General features: G+C 41.1%; 1 protein-coding gene across 9 annotated transcripts in view; it reads right to left on the bottom strand.

Annotated features, from left to right (window-relative positions):
- The window catches only part of PPEF1 (protein phosphatase with EF-hand domain 1), a 106,707-nt gene that overhangs the window by 82,482 nt on the left and 12,602 nt on the right, over nt 1–11,623 (bottom strand). For 2 of the 9 annotated variants that reach the window (XM_025046627.1, XM_025046628.1), the window contains 2 exons: nt 11,006–11,233; nt 5,266–5,352 (listed from right to left, as the gene is read on the bottom strand). The gene's annotated coding sequence lies outside the window, so the exon portion shown is untranslated. Of the gene's footprint in view, nt 1–3,063; nt 3,165–5,265; nt 5,353–11,005; nt 11,234–11,623 lie in introns of all 9 variants that reach the window. The other 7 variants (XM_025046634.1, XM_025046633.1, XM_025046632.1 and 4 more) reach the window with 5 other exon arrangements.

Consider the following 11,623-nt stretch of genomic DNA (forward strand, 5'->3'; position numbering starts at 1 on the left):
CAGAAGAAGAGACCTACTGTCCCTCAACATCCATACTAATAATAAGGAGGTTCATGGCTCTTAGAAAAGAGGTAAGCAGGAAAATTAGGGGGTTTTGCGTCTGCCTGCAAAGACACTGAGGTCATCCTACCTCAGAAGTAGTCCGCCCTAATCTGCCCACAATTAAGCAAGCCAGAAGGCACTTTTTTTAACTCATGCAAAGAAACCAGTAGGCAGAAATTTAGGTATCAGTTTAAGCCAGTCACTCACACCTGCGCAAAGAAGACCCCAATGACCTTCAACTCACCTGAGTCTCATTATATCATCATTATAATATGATGCATATGCCTAGAAGTTCATTAATATCATTATAACAGACTGAATTCTGGGAACAAACATGCGCAGAAGGCAAAATGATGACTCACTGAGTCCTGTCAATCTTAGTTGTCAATCAAGGAAGCCCACTCCTCTAAGAAAAGTAATCACCCACAGCTAAAAGGGATAAAAACTCTGAAGTCTTTGTTACCAGACCTTTTTGAGCCACGCTTCTCTTGTTCAAGGTTCGCTTCCACGTCTGGAAGTGTACTTTCCTTTCTAATAAAACTTTTCTTTCCTACTGTATTTCGGTCTCTTGCTCAATTCTTTGTTCGAGACATCAAGAACTTGTTCAACGCGCCAGGAGAGGATCCCACTCTCTGGTAACATAAATATAACTAAGGAGCATAGAGTGGGATAGAGGAGTCCCTGGCAGGTCATGCTAGAGAGGCCCCTTCCACCATTACCATTCCGGTAAACAATGTAGCATCTGTTTGTCTGGGGTCCAAATGAATAAGGAAGCTCTGTTAAGACTGATCAGGTGATTCTTCCTGGGTCTCATTAGATGGAAGGATAAGAAAAGGGAGGAAACTATACTGACCACCAGCAAGTGTCTCAGGGTATCTGTTGTTACATCAGACAGGATTGTGATCAGGAGGCAGCCTGACCTGACGCCAGGTTTTCCAAAGCATGTTTGCGGAAGAGTAGTGCTATGTGGTTCATAATTCTAGGAATAATGCAAACAAGGTCCCACCATCAAATAAGTTCAGAAGTAGGATTTCACAGGAACTGCAGAATTCCACAGAGCCTCCAATACGTCCATGTGCATTGCGAATCTCTAAGAAAGAGCCTAGAGCATCCGCCATTTCCCAAACAGCCTAGCAGGGGACCCTTTTGAGGGAAAGCATCTCAAAAACATCTATTGTTCCTAACTGCCTAATGCTGGTCCCAGTGGAGCCTGCGTTTTAGAAGTCAGCAAACCAGAGTCTAAGCTAGTCATTATATCCTCTACACTTCAGTTTTCTCCCAAGGACTAATGTAAGGATGAGGCAAGAGAACTAAAGTGTTAAATCAAGCCACATTCAGAAATTGCAAAATGCCATTAGCTCTGCAGCCAGACCAGGAGGACAAAAAACAAAGGAAGATTTCTGCTGGGCTTGCTAACAACCCATTTCCCCACACCATGAAGGGAAAACAGGAAAACAATCTTTAAGTGGTGCCCTACACAAAATAAAATAGTTCATTCCCTATGGTTAAAACCATGGGGAATCTATGAATTAAAGGCGGCAACTGCCAGCAGGCCTTTGATGCTACATAATCTTACCTTTTCACAGTACATACTCTTATCTTTCCTCACTGTATGTCCATATTGAAGGTAAACAAAGTCTTTAAACTGTAACTCACAGGAACTAAAGAATGATAAATAAATTGAATCCCCCATACACTTGGGGTCTCTCTCACTGTCCTGTCTCTCTCTATTGTCTCTGGCCCTCTAAGTCTCTCAGGCTCTCTCACCCCTTCTCTAATAAACTTCCCCTCTGACTCTAACTTTGGTGTGTGTTGGAATTCTCTCTACACTCTCCACCAAAACACCCTCTTCTCTCAGTGCAGGGCTTGGTCTCTACTCACTCGGGGAATTTGCCCTGTCCTGCGTCAACTAGGAATAATATTACATATCTTACAGACTTGTACTGAGGAATAATGAGGAGCTCGGTGGTGGAAAAATCTAACTTGAACAAAGAGCAATTCTTCTTAGCTGATGAGTGAGGAGGTGCCACGCATAGGTGGGTACCCCCTGTGGTAGAAGCATTGAAATGAAACCAGTGTTTGCTCAAATATTCCTTCCAAATGCGTTGTCTGGGACCTTGCAGACATTAAGTCCCTTGGGTGTCTATAAGTGCTGGGATAACCACAGATCCACAAGAAATGGGCTCTTTTCCCCTGAGAGCGCTAAGATCTGAAAGAACACTATTATATCAGTAATAATAATAACTATAATCATCACTGCTTATTAAAGGACTACTAGTTACCCAGCACAGTGGGTGCTTTATATTGCTATTATTCCACTTAATCTTCACAGCAACCTTCAAGGTGGTATCATCACTCTCATATTACAGGTGAAGAAATTGAGACTCAGAAATTTAAACATTGTACTCCATGACACAGCTGATCAGTGGCAGAACCAAAGACCCACTCTGTTTAATCATTAAAGAACAAAAATGTCTGTCCACTAAAAGTTTAGCTGTGCCTTGATTTCAGGATTCAATCTGATCAATCTATGTAAGCACAAAGTCACTAAAGAGAATTCTTGAACACTGCAGGAAATTCTGTTTCCCCTTCTTACAGATAGATGGAAACTCTGTGGTTTTCTTCAATAACAAGAGGCCAAGGGAGCTAAAGTAAGACTTCTGAACGTGAACTTGTACAGTGGGGTTTGGGGAATACCCCACGAAGGGCCTAGAAGAGTTTCTCAAAGTGTCTCTTTCCCCATTTTTTAGCTCACCCAAGTGACCACAGAGTTTTTTTTCAAATACCACATTCATTTGAAACAGGCCACAATCCTCAGGTTGCAAAGTCATCTGTACATCTTTTTAAGATGATGGCAAGTGATTTGCATCAGCATCTTTGAGAAAAATAATTCCAAGATATTGCAAAGTAATAAAATTATCTCCAAGGAGTATACATTCCCTGTTCCATTACTACACAATATATGTTTATGATGTAGACTTCTGCTTCCCCAAAATACCTAAAAACAAACAAACATATTACCTGTTTCTTTTGCTTGGCCAGTGGAGAGGTTTTTCCTCACTTCAGATGTTTAAAGAGAAACAAAAAGGAGAAAAAACCTTCTCTATGAAAAATGCTGAGGTCTGAAAGAAAAGAAGTAGAATTCCAGCTCTGTCTGAAGCACCTCCCTCTATATACACACACACTACACATCTCACATCTCTGCAGCTCTCTGCAGGGCAAGCTCTGGCTTAAATAAATCAAGAAATAAACACACACCCACACACACAAAGAAATAACTCAAACAGGCCACGGCTACTTTGCCTTTCAGCCTGGAAGGCGAACCCAGAGCCGCAGATACCAGAGAGGCTGAGCTGGCCAGGGAGCCGCAGCTGTCTGCCCCAACCCTGCCCTGTTCTGGACTAGGAGATAAAAGGGATGTGCTCAAGTAATGGGCTGCGATCACATGACTGCTTCCAAGGGGACCAGGCTCCGTACAGGGTGGACCAGGCCTCTGTTTGCATACATAATCTGCATCAGTACAAAGCATAAAAGAGAATTTTGGTAAATAAGGGCAGAAAAGCACTCAATGGCTGACTCTTTAAGTCAACCAAGGATGATTTTTAGGAAATATTACAGTAACCTGGGTATGATTAAGAGAAGGAAGTGGGAACACGAAACGGTCCTCCTTAGGACTTGAAAAAGCGTGGGTTTAAGGGAGCAGCCACTGGGTGCTGAGCTGCAAATTTATTTATGACATTTTTATTCCTCTAGCTATTAGCTGCTTATTGGAGAACCCATCTGTGAAAGGGAGATTCACCTCCCTCCATCAGCAGAAAGGAAAAGGAAAGTTGGCCCGTAATTCTGCTGAGTTTGAGAAGGAAGAGGAAGAAGACACATTTGAAAATTCAAAGTGCCGATGTCAGTACTGGATGCCACCAGCCATAGTTCTGCTGTCTTTTGAGGCAATCCAGGGGTGATCTTGTTCCCAGAATCTCACGCTGTCTGCCGCTGCACTGACAGCAATTTTCCTCCCAAACTCTCCCTAGCTGGTTACACAGCAAGGTCTTAGCCTACTGGCCTTAGGCAACAAGAGCTAGGATTTAAAGGACTCCAGCCATAATCATTTCATAACCCCACCCAAACTGCTCTTTAGCCTATTCCTTTCTGCAATTGAGCGCCACAGGAGATCCAGTAAAGTGGTTACCTAGCTTGCTATTTAATCTAATGGAGTCACTTTAAAAATAACTGGAAAGGCAGCTCTGGGCTTCTGCACTCCTATTAGCACATTAAATATTACCAGAGGACCTTATTATACGGCAATGCAACCTTACAGATTTCCATAGCAGGGACTCCAAGACTAAGACCTGATGGGGCTGCCATACATATTGTAAATGATAGCATAATTACCCAGGCTTCCAAAAAAATAGTGGACAATGTCACTATATGGCTGCATTTCCGGCCAAATGCCTATTCAATCCACAGTGATTAAATGATGGCTACGTCTAGATACAGTTGGTCAAATGTCACCTCCTCTGTGTGAAGACTTTCCTGAATCACCAAAGAGGAGTTAGTCACTGTCTTCTGGCACTCAAAGCCATGTGTGTGTCCAATTATAGAACTTCCCAGAGCGCACTGTAATTTGTCCTTTTACATGTGAAATCCATAAGGGGAAGGATTCGTTTCATTCCTCTTGGCATTCCTAGCACCAAATGTATAAGAGGTACTCACCAAATACTTGTTTAATCACAGAAAGAAAGAAAGGAGAGAAAGAACTTATGATTTAGTGGTTATTTAAATGGCCAAATTCTGGACCATGAATTGGATTGGCTATGCCCTTTATGTGATTTGTCTAAAACTTAGAATTTGCTTAAAATGAAGAACTTCACCATATTTTTCCATTGTACAAACAACACTAAAATGCTACTGTGAGCACCACAAAGAGTCCTATAGCCAGCCTCCGACTGTTAAATGAATAAGTATTGATGTATGTGAATAAATCACAATAATAATAATATTTATTAAGCACTTACTATTTTCTAGACACTTGTTAATTTTACATGTGTTAATCTTATTTAATTCACACACCATCCTATGAGGTATATACTATTATTATCCCTATTTACACATTAGGAACTATAACCCAAAGTCAAATAGGAAATGAGTAACCGAACTGGGATTTGAACTCGGGCACTTGCCTTTAGAATCCCTACTTATAATCATTATACTATACTGCCTCAGCACCTTGTATGTTTGCAAAATGAAGGTTCCAACCTCTATTCAGATATTCTCTGGCTTTCTTCCAGCTGAGCAGAGATGTGTTCTCCTCTCCTGAAAACAATAATAATAGTAATGAGTAAAGCAATGTTAACAGTTCCAAACTCACTCATTAACAGATTACACCCCTAATAGTCAAGGTGAGTCAATTTATCTCTCAATGGGCACATCATCATAAGAAAATAGCCAATAAGAAAGATGAGAGCTCAATTACCCCCTCCCAGAAGAAGCCATAGCAATATCAAAACATCCTTAACTAAGATGCCTTTTGCTCTTCCATTCAATACATTTTTATTAAGTGGCAGGCACTGTGCTAAGGGACAGGGACATAAATGGTGAAGAAAATGGACATGGTTAGGTGAAGCGAACACATAGGTAAATCAGATATTGAAATAAAAAGGCAAATTAAAATCTGTCTCCCTTATTGGAACATAATAAGCTCCAGGTACCTAAAACAGCGCCAGGCACATAATATTTATTACATGAATAAGTGAAAGCAGTACCGTATGATATAATCTCTAACAGGACAGATAGGGGGCACCAAAAAAAGCCCCATCCCAGAAAGGGGGATGAGGGAAGGCTCTCTAGAAGAAGCGATGCCCGGGCTCCGGCCTGGCCATTGAGCAGCCAGAGTTAGGAGTTAGCCAGAGGAAAAGAGGTGAGGGAGAGAAGAGGGTATTCTTACACACATGTATATCTTACAGAACTTAACAAAGACGTGAAATGGGAGAGATGAAGATCAGAATGAACTGTGGTCATAATTATAATGCTGCAATTAGACTTTCTAATTGGGTAGAGAAAGGCATCTGTCAGCTATAATTGAAAAAGGGCAGCTTCTCTACCTCTGCAGGCAAGACTTACTCTTTCTTGGCTGTGTCTCTTCTTCCCTCACTTCCCCACTCCTCTACTGGGTTTGCCTTCACTTTCTTGCTCTCAAATGCTTGTCTAAGGGTCTGCTTCTGAGGCAACCCAAACCAGGACCTTGGTTAGTCTATATAGTAGCAAACTATAGAAAGATGAGGGATTGAGAAGGCTGGTTACCTCACAAGGGAAGGATTGGGCATTGCAGGCAAACCTGTCCTATTTCACAAGCTTCCTGGAGCTAGCCACAGTTCCATTTTCTACCAAGGAAAAGTAATTCCAATGGGCAGCTCCTGTTATTGGTCATGACACATACTGGGGAATGTGCTAGAATCTAGGCAAAGCAGATAGATTTGGGAGTAGACAGAAAACAACGATGTGTGTAGGTCTGTTTGGCAGTGAGTACTTAAGATGTTTGTCCACTCATAGTACACTCATACCTCAATGCCCAATAGCACCAAAGAGGGGTAGCTTGGACAGGGCTAGCCCTTCAGCTAGCCTTCTGGAGCTGGGGCCAGTGGTAAGCAATCACACCCTATCCCAGCTTCCTAGCACCTGAGAGTCTCTAAATTGAGGTACCTGCCCATAGCAGAAGCACAGAAGATCTGTTGGAGAGTAGAAAGCAAAACATTAGAATTCATTTTTTAATCTATTTTTTAATTTTTTGAATTTTCTATTTTTATGTATATTTGGTAATGTACATAATATGTGAGTTCAACAGTATTAGTAGTGATAAGTATATATACTGTATTAGGGGTTCATGATCAAAAACATTCAAAAACTCTTGATTTAAAGAGCCTGCTCCCTTTCGAAGACAAGGAAGAAATACCAAGCAATTTTACATTTAAATAAAGAAGAAAGGGTCACACTTATTACCAGGGAAGAATTCTGAGTAATGAAAAAACACACTAAGTAGGAGAAAAGAGAGGCCAGATTTGGCAAGTTATTAAAATAAATCAAAGCTGGGTTATGAGTCACTCTTAGGTAGAAGAAATTCATAAAAGCCAATGCTCACAAGGTGTGTCTGTTCACAAGGGGTCACCTGGTCAGCAGCCACAATGACAGGCTGAAACAGCTGTCATGTGTTGAATTTTCTAAGTTCAGCTTTGAAAAGGCTCCATCTTGGATACAAAAATTGGGCTTTCCAGGGTTGTAATTTAACAAATAGAAGATTAGTATGTATCGGAATTTAAATTTTGACCACTGCTTAACCCTAGCTTGGTCCTAGATGGCTTGAGTTTTTTTTTTAATCTCCTTAAATTAACTCTGAATGTTTATAAATCAAATCAAAAAGCTTCATAGAGGGTTCCAGTCTGGGTAAGATGGAACAAGTACACTCTACTCACTCTTCCATGTCTCTCCCATAGAAAAAAACGTTATAACACTTGGACAGAATCCATGGAGTGGCTGTTTGAGGACTGTGGCAGGCCAACTCCAAGATGGCACCCAATGATCCCCTCTTCTTGGTATCCATGCCCTTGTGAAATCCTTCCCCTTCCATGTGAGCTAGACCTAACCACCTGTTTCTAATCAGAAGAATATGGCAAAGGTGCTGGGATGTCACTTCTGCGACTAGGTTATAAAATATTGTGACTTTCTGTCTTGCTAGCACTCTATTGCCTTTGCTACTTAAGTGCTTTTGATGAAATAAGTTGCCATGTTGGAGAGGCCCACATGGCACAGGACTGGAGAAAGTCTCTGGCCAAAAGCCAGCAAGGAACTGAGGCCCTCAGTCAAACAGACCCCAAGGAACTGAATCCTGCCAACATGCCTGCCGCATAAGCTTGTAAGCAGATTCTTCCCCAGTTAAGCCTTAAGATGACTGCAGCCCAGCCAACACCATGACGGGTGCAGCTTGTGAGAGATCCTAAAATAGCAGACCCATGTAAGCCACGCCCAGATTCCTGAGCCACAGAAGCTATGAGATCATAACTTTCTGTTTTAAGTCTCTAAGTTTATGGGTAATTTGTTACACAGCCATAAATAAGTAACACAAGGACTCTGAAAAGTAAATAGCAGAAGCGGGGTTGAGAAGATCGGAGATTAAAGTACCACCAAAACTGGTGGTGAGTTGACTATTTTTTTCCCTCCAGTTCCTCCAAACTGGATTTGAGGAAGCAGAAATTCAAATTAAACCCACAATGAGAATAATACTACACACCTATTAGAATGGTTAAAAAGAATACCAATAATACTCAGTGCAGGCTACAATGTAGAGCAACTAGAACTCTCACATTTTTCTGGTGGGAATGCAAAATGATACAGCCACTCTGCAAAATAGTTTGGTAGTTTCTTATAAAGTTGATGATACACTTACCATGTGACACAGCGATCCTACTCCTGGGTATTTACTCTAGAAAAATGAAACCTTATATTCACACAAAAACCTGTATAAACAGGTTCATATAGTCAAATACTAAAAATAGCCAGATGTCTTTCAATGGGTGAATAAATATACAAACTGTGGGACACCCATCCAATGGAATGCTACTGAGCATTAAAAAGGAACAAACTATTGATGCAGACAACTTGGATGAATCTCAGAGGATTATGCTGAGTGAAAGAAGCCAGACTTAAAAGGTTGTGTATATTTATATGAGATTTTCAAAAAGGAAAAACTGTAGTGATGGAAAACTGACCAGTAGTTGCCAGGGATGATGGGTGGGGGAGGATGTGACTATAAAGGGATAGCTGAGGGAGTTTTGGGGGGTGATATTTTGTATCTTAATTATGGTAGCGGTTGCACTCATCTACCCATGTGTCCAAATTCACAGAAGTGTACAAGTCAATTTTACCGCACATTAATTTAAAAATAAATTTTTAAAAAGCTTCACAGAGCTGGCTCTGGTTTACTGCCTTTGGGTCTGCAGATTTTAAAGTCTCCATGGGCTAACTTTGACTGCCAAGGGCCGTCCTAAATCACAGCTAGAAGCAATGACATCTGCTGTAAATGACAAGCACTAAGGAAAACACTTGCCTTTCCTTTACTTTTAGCTCTTGATCCATGGGTAAAACTCAAAGAACAGAGCTCCCAGGCAGAAAACACACCCCATCCATTCTTTACTCAACAGATACTGAGTGTGTTCCATCTATCAGGCAGGGGTACAAAGATGAATGAGCTCTGATTCATTTCCTTGTCAGGTGCATAGTGTAATGCGGGCTATGGGCCTGTCCACAAATAATTTCAAAACAGGAGGTGTAGGTCCAGAGTTATCTGCCCCATAGTATTATTGGAGTCCAGAAGTAGATCAGCTGGACCAAGGCAAGTCAGGAAATGTTTCATAGAGGATAAAAGGTGGGAAAGGCATCCCAGAGAACATTGGAATATGTTATATTTGAATAGTGTTTCCTGAGACTGGGGGATAGAGGGTGTATAGAGCAGAGGATGGGGAAGTGAACCTGGGGAGGTAGGTTGGTGCCAACTATGATCATTCTTGTACGTCATAACAAAAAATTCCAACTTCGACCCATCAGTTGGGGATTGCAATTTCAAATGCTTACATGAGCCAGGGCAGATAATATAAATGAATAAATCAGCCTGGGTGGAAAAACGATGGGACATTTATAGAGTTTTTATCTAACTGAGGCAGCTGCTACTTATTGGTAGCTCCCTCTTAGGCTGCCATTCAGAAATTCCAGCCCAGTGTTGCTCAATGTAATTTTTCAAGAGAAGTTGAACATATTTTTATGTAAAATCTCTCTATTTTTAAATGTGAGTATATTTCTGCAAACTTAAGATGCCATCGATTACAAGTTGCATCATTAATTTATGTACCAATAAGAAAGAAGAAACCCAACCATCAAACTATGACATTCCATCAACTTTAAGACACATTCCAATATCAGAGGTGCTGAAATGTGAAAAATATGTGCATCTTAGAATCAATGAAATATAATAATTCTCGTTTTCTCAAAACACTGTGTAAACTCCATGGATTCAGTGTAAGGCTGCCAGACTGCAAACTCTGGGTGAAGGGGAGCCTGAGAGTAATGTGATTGGATTCAAGTTTTAGGAAGATCACCCTTAGAGTTGGATGGTGACAAACTGGGAAAAAATCAGCCATAGGAAAACCAGTGAAGAAGCTCCTGCCACAATCCAGGAGATAGATATAAGTGCAGAATTAAAGCCCGGCAATGGGGGTGGAGAGGAGGGGCAAATGTGAAAGCCTTTTAGGTAATAAACCCCATAGGTCCCACACAGGGCATAGGGAGCAAGAGAGATGGAGGCATTAAGAATGATTCCGAGGCTTCTAGTTTAGAATAATAGGTGGATTCATTACTTACTTAACACTACTTACTGGGTGTCTACCATGTGTCAGGCACTATGCTGGGTGCTGGGTACAACAGCAGACAACAGACACAGTCCCTGCCCTCTTGTAATTTACAGTCTAGTGGGTGATGCTATTAATTGCAGAAGAGTATTAACAGGTACAGGGGTAGGACACAAGAGGGACAAGTGTGTTTACGGTGGAGAAAAATAATGAATTGCAATGTCCCATAGGCAGTAGAAGCCTGCATTTAGGGCACAGGAAATAGATCAGGTCTGCAGATTCTGATTAAAGAGGTCAGCAGGGTACCAATAACAGCTGAAGCAATTAGAGAAGATAAAATATCCAGGGAGAGTTTGTAGAGTAAGAAGGTAATAGGGGCAAAAGCAGAGCCCTGGGGACTAGAGACATTTAAAGGGAATGAGAAGAAGGAAAGAGCAAACAAAGGATCTTAAAAATGAAAAAATCAGGAAAGGAAGAGGCCCAGAAGAGAGAGGTGTCTGTAAACCAAGGGATACAGGTATTATCACATAAGCCAACATACCTTCATCTATAATTACTGTATAGAAATAATTTACCTTGGCAATGTACAATTCAGATTTTCAGAGTTATGTGTGCTTTGTATGAATTCCAAATCTGCTTATCAGGACTGCTTCTTGGTTAGAGAGTTGTGATATTTTTAAATATTGCCACAATCTGTTCCTTTAGCTTCTATGTGCTTATGTTGTGCATGTATCTCAGTTTGACATCTAGCATGAGTCAATGGCAGGGCGATGTAATTCCTTCTTATTTTCCTTCTGCAGAAGCTGTAATACGCCATTCCAAGACAAAAGTAAAAGAAAGAATATACATTTATGCAACTCCTCCTCATATCAAAACACTGGGAATTGGGCAAAACTGATCTAAGCACAGATGGTGCCATCCCCTTAAAAGACCACCATGAGGTTCTTGACCCAGAGCTCCCTCTCAGGTGAACCTATGATGTGGCAAGATATTCTGATCCTGTGGACTTGTTCAGAAAGGCCCTTCATTTTATAGGAAAGAAATCCAGGCCCAGAGATTCATCACTTATTTAACACTACTTACTGGGTGGCACCCTAACGTCAGTTGTACGACTTGGCCGATACTCTTTCCATTACACCAAGGTGACCGAATTCTACACTATAAAGATAGCTCCAATATAATAATATCAAAGT

This window comes from Pteropus alecto, unplaced genomic scaffold (assembly GCF_000325575.1).
Source record: "Pteropus alecto unplaced genomic scaffold, ASM32557v1 scaffold23, whole genome shotgun sequence".
NCBI lineage: Eukaryota > Metazoa > Chordata > Mammalia > Chiroptera > Pteropodidae > Pteropus > Pteropus alecto.